Below are 6,000 nucleotides of genomic sequence, written 5' to 3'. Positions count from 1 at the left end.
AAAATTGAATAAATACTGACAAAATGCTGCTTTAGACATATTCAAACAGAAAATAGATGGTACGTACAGATATATTGTGTATGTTTCGTAACTTGCAGATAAAATAACTTAAATGACCAGTATAGAATAGAAAATAGTTGCGTATACATAAATATGCACTTATTCTAACAAAATAATTAAAAGAAAATGTTGACGTTGCAAACAGAACCGTGACGTCATTTTACACAATATCTTTTGCGAAATGATTTACCTGCTAAGAAACCCAATTAAGCCATGCGTGGTAACTTTTTGAGAGAATGCCGTCGGAGAATTATATTTGTGTGATGTTGATTTGCTAGGTGTTGCAATAAACCCTTTGTGCTATGGCTCAACATTGTGGAAACCTGTTCTCACTGACGGAATCAGTCTGTTTCAGTGAGCCTGACATAGCGAAGGACGCCCGTAGCTAGAAGCCGGCAGTAATCAATTTTCAGCAGATTCTAAGAGAAGTTACGTGTTACATGTAAAGGACGCTCAGAACCTGCGAAATAACTGAGATACACACATACCTTGTATACTAATTTATCTCAATTTGATTGGATTAGCCAAGAGTGCGGAATGAAAATATCACGGGGGCACTTGTTGTATACATATAACACTGAAGTGTTAAAGAAAAAGTATAACTGTTGGTCCGCGTGTATATTTTCGTCAAATATGTGATTAATATTCTTTGGGATATACACTCTGTTAAATAAGTGATTTTTTGAGGAACATCATTTAACAACTTATTGCATTTTAAGCAAAGAATTCAAAAAGTGTTCTTAAGAAAATTAAGGAAATGAAAATGACTCAAATGATGAATTGGAAATTACGTGTTTTTAAAAGCTACGGAACAACATAAATAGTTGCCGATCAAGGTAAGATAAGACACTTCAGTTTGTTAATGATACAGGTAATTTACATATACATTTATATCAAAACCAGAACATCGTGGCAGAACATTTTGTTTACAATTGATAATGATCGCTCGTTTGTTTTGTTACAGAAAAAAAATACAATTACGTCATTAAACCATTCATCAGTACTATTACCAAAACGACAATGTCATGAGATGACTCCAGGAATTAATACGTATCAATATTTACTCGCGTGATGTAAGCGTGCTGAGCGCGTGCAGTGAACGCGGAACATTAAAGCCTGTAGCTAGTTGAATACACTGGAACATGTCGTGGTTTTAACTCTCTGCAGAGAACTGATATGATCGGTGTAGCTTTAATGTTTGCGATGCATTGTTTTCTAAACGGAGAAGTAGCATACATACCGTTGTTTGATTATAATAGCTTTCCGTAAAACAAAATCGAAACTAAATTAGTAAAATAATTAAAAATTTATCCGAAAAAGCGAAATAAGAGATTAGATGGTAAAAAACAATGTTCTTTCGTAGAATTGATATTGAAATTCGTGAAATGGAATCGGGGTTTTAGAAATAATAATGGCTCTTTATAAAAACAGAATTGATTTGTTTATGAAATAATTAGAATTTTCGTAAAACGAAACTGAAGCTTAGTGAAATGAAGATGACTTTTCATAAAAACAGAATCCAACTTTTATTTTGAAAAAGAAAACGGAGGTTGGTGAAATGATAATGTCTTTTCATAAAAACATAATTGAGATTTGATGATAAAAGAATGGTGATTTTTTCACATTCAGAGTTTAGCGAAATTATAAAGCCCCCTTTTTTTTACAAAACGGAACTGGAGCTTGCAAAATGTAGTAATAATTAACTTTTACTAAAAAGACTTTAGAGCTGTGAATTAGAGTGGGTTTTCGAAGAATGATATAAAAAGCTTAGTAATAAAACGGAACTTTGATATTTGTCAAGAATAACTTTATGGAATAGGAATGATATAATAGAAATGATTCTTGCAGCTAAGAAATTGAGATATTGATGACTTCTATGATGCTTAGAAGTTTAAACAGAATGTAACGATTAGTACCATTACGTTGACTATTCGGAATATGATGTTATAAAAACGTCTACGAGAGCCTGAAACGTGGTGTGACATGAGTAAATAAGCAGTGAATCTGCTGTCAGCTTAATTATAGACGAAATAAATACAAAAAGTAAAGGTCATGACATTTTCAAAACACAAATTTACAAACAAGGTCTTTGAAATGCCAAAGCGACAGCCGCAATCGACAATCAATAATTACTAACATAATTTTTAATCCTCTGTTTAATAAGACAAACTCTTTATATACTGGATTTTGAAAGTTTAAAAGTAACAGTGTTATATGCTCATCGACCTTGACCTTTGTTGACCGTGAAAATATCAACACCATCAGGAATGATAGAGAAAAATACAGCGTCCTCGATATTGATGCCGTATGGGTCAGGGGTTGCTATCACTGACGATGGGTATAACGACAGAACTAGTAACCGCTGAATCATCGTGGATGGAATATGTCCCTGGTGAGTGAAAACAATTAGTAAAGTCTGCTAATAAAAATCGAAAAACGGACTAATTTCTTTAATGGCTGCTTACAATTATGAATATCAGAAAAAAAACTAATTACAAAACAGAGCTGGTGTTACAGGTGACGGACAATACAATTGAACACAAAGAATCGATGCTTTATATAGTTTACCAATAAATATTGTCCTTCATTCATGTGAACTGAGACAGTGGTTTTTGAGTGGCTGACATGTGATACAGAGTTACGGTCACCTGTCGCCCACAGATTGACAGACTACACTACAAGCAGATTTATCGTGCAGAGGAAATCCTATTGTCATAAATAGATAACGTCATTGTAAGTATGTATGTATATCTATCTGCCGACTGAATGTCATTCGCTATCTATTACAAAATTTATTGAAGATACGTTGTCCCCAGAAGGATTTTGATTTTCGTGAAAAAATGATTTGCTTTCTATCAGGTTTATATGTATTTATTATACCTCATTCTTCGATAATATATATCTTTAAAGATTAGTGGATATTGTAGTGCACATCGTTGTAAGAGTAGGCCATGAACGTTGGCGTTGTGTGTCTTTTTAGCTGAATGGATATATATCGTTAACTGAATAGCGATCTCAATTTTTGGACTTTAGAATGAACAGCTCACGATAAGTTTAAACAAGAAAAGTCGATGTTATTACTGAAGAATGTCCCCTTTTCTGTCACACCTACGGATGCAGTACTGATTTATCCTATGCAATACCATGGTGTCGTCTGAGGTTAAAACTAACGTGAAATATAACGGACACGGGCATTGGAATGTCTCTCTATATATCCACATCTTATTAGTACAATATAGTTCAATATTGAAATAAACATATGCATAAAGTTTTACCTATTTGAAAATTCATATGATCACACTGTATGAAAGAATGTTATATTCTGCTTGTTTGTACTGATATTGTTAACTGGGCAACAGATATACTCCACGGCTAGGTACTGGCAAAGTCGATGGTTTTTCTCCGTTATCTCCGGATTTCCTCGATTTCCTCGATCTAAGTTCCAAACATGGCACGGGATGGCAATATAACGTGTAGCGGTAGACAAACACATCGAGAAAAATGTTCTTGGAACACAAAATAGTTTATATCCTATATATATAGTGACTGATATGAAAGTCTTTGTGCTGTTTTAGTAAGACCTAAGGCGTTGAAAGAGTTATTTGCAAACCTTTTACTAAATTGGATTTTGTTAAGTTAAATTGAACAGATAAACACTTTTCTAACCTTATAAACAAAATTGGTACTAAACCTTTGTTTTGCATCTGGCTGTTTCAGTATAAAACTTCTAGCTGAGGCGTTGCATATGGTTTTCTCATTGTATGAGGCGCACCAAAATCGATTGTTTATCTCCTTATAAAACTACACACAATTATATACGCTGTTTTTGTGCATGGTGCCATGATGCGTTGTTAATTATCTTCAGTTTTTTGTTTCTTTTGTTATGTGTCATGAACAAAATAATGTGGCTTTGTTATTGATTGTTTAGATCCAAATTTTACAAATCACTTTATTTTACAAACGTACCTATTAGCTAGATATAACAAGAAATATATTTGTAAATGCAGATATTTTACTATATAGACCAGAATTTGACATATTTCTGTTTTATATGCCTATATCCAAATATGACATGTCTGTGATATCAGATATATTATCATTTAGATTCAAATTTTGCATATCTGTGTTTATAAATGTATCAGATATTTTACTATACAGATCAGAATTTGACATATATCTGTTTATAAATGTACCAGATATTTAACTATACAGATCAGAATTTGACATATATCTGTTTATAAATGTACCAGATATTTTATTATTTATATCCAAATTTGAGATTTTATGTGTATAAATAACCAGGATTTTTATAATTTAGACCCAAGCGTTATTTTGCTATCCAAAATTGATAAATGTTTGTTGATCTATGATTACCTGCCTGTGTAAGGGTTTAGTTTATTTCAGTCTCGTTCTATAAACGAACATGATAACTTAATGTGAACCAGAGTGATGAGATCGAGGGAAGCCTGAGTAGCAGAAGAAAAACATCATCCTCAAGTTCTATTTGGTAGCTGACACACATGAATATCCTATTCATGATGCACATAGACAATTAAGCTCTTACATCTTTCGCTATAACTTGTTTATAACTCTATATATTCGCGTAATATGGTTTAAAACCTACCTACAAAAACAATGTCATACTGGATATGATGTGTTACTAATTTTTATATCGAACTTTTTATAACCACTTTCCAATCAATTGTTTGCTTCTTTTAGATCCATATTAATGCACTCCTACTTTAGATACGTATTTCACGCCCACGAACATGATAACTTAATGTGAACCAGAGTGATGAGATCGAGGGAAGCCTGAGTAGCAGAAGAAAAACATCATCCTCAAGCTCTTTTTGGTAGCTGACACACATGAATATCCTATTCATGATGCACATAAACAATTAAGCTCTTACATCTTTCGCTATAACTTGTTTATAACTCTATATATTCGCGTAATATGGTTTAAAACCTACCTACAAAAACAATGTCATATTGGATATGATGTGTTACTAATTTTTATATCGAACTTTTTATAACCACTTTCCAATCAATTGTTTGCTTCTTTTAGATCCATATTAATGCACTCCTACTTTGGATACGTATTTCACGCCCACGAGACTGCGACAAAATGCTATATATAGCGCCACGCGAGGGTGGGCATGTCACCACAGCGATTCACATGCTCGGTTTGACTTGTAATCCACATTGTCTTCGCAATGAATCCTAAATTTTATCATACTTCAGGAATCAGTAGATAAACATGAAGCCAAATATAAACATGTTGATTATAAACATGCGTGCACGACTGTCTTCGTTTCTGTAGGCCAATTAAGGTTATTTCTTTAAAGACAGAAGATATGGTCTGGTCGATAGAGTTAACCAATTAGCTGCACGAGCATGGCTTCCAAATATCGTAAAGGATAACGATTGATTATTTTGCATACTCATTATACAATCAGCAGATCTCGATGGTGATGAAGGAAGCAGAAACATTGGTTTTAATGGAGATAAATCTTTCGCGCCTTAAACTTTCCTTTGGACTAAAGTAGCTACATATGCGGTGCACTAATTATTTGAGTGTTTGTAAGACTTCCTACAGATACTATGGTTTGTGTTCGTTGTTGTTGGAATAGTGTGACTGGGTAGGGTGTGCTGTTCTATATCTTTGGTGGTAGGCTTCAGAGATATAACACTATACAGAACGGAACTGTGTGATTGTTCACTATCCTCCAATGGAGAAGGAATTGAAATAGACTTCTGTAATAAGTGATGTATAATGTGAATGGGTAGGGTGTGCTGTTCTTTATCTTTGGTTGTATACTTCAGTGATATAACACTATACAGAACGGAACTGTGTGATTGTTCACTATCTTCCAATGGAGAAGGAATTGAAGTACACTGCTGTAATAAGTGATGTATAATGTGACTGGGTAGGGTGTGCTG

At 33.6% G+C, this 6,000-nt stretch overlaps 1 protein-coding gene across 1 annotated transcript in view; it reads left to right on the top strand.

Moving 5' to 3' along the window:
* The first annotated feature begins 702 nt into the window (after positions 1–702).
* LOC138328862 (uncharacterized) overlaps positions 703–6,000 on the top strand; it is a 47,185-nt gene continuing 41,887 nt past the window's right edge. Inside the window, exon 1 of the mRNA XM_069275579.1 lies at positions 703–896. The gene's annotated coding sequence lies outside the window, so the exon portion shown is untranslated. The remainder of the gene's footprint in view (positions 897–6,000) is intronic.

The sequence above is a fragment of the Argopecten irradians genome, chromosome 8 (genome assembly GCF_041381155.1).
Source record: "Argopecten irradians isolate NY chromosome 8, Ai_NY, whole genome shotgun sequence".
NCBI classification, from domain to species: Eukaryota; Metazoa; Mollusca; class Bivalvia; order Pectinida; family Pectinidae; genus Argopecten; species Argopecten irradians.
Note: the sequence above shows the minus strand (reverse complement) of the source record. Positions and strands in the feature narration are given on the sequence as shown.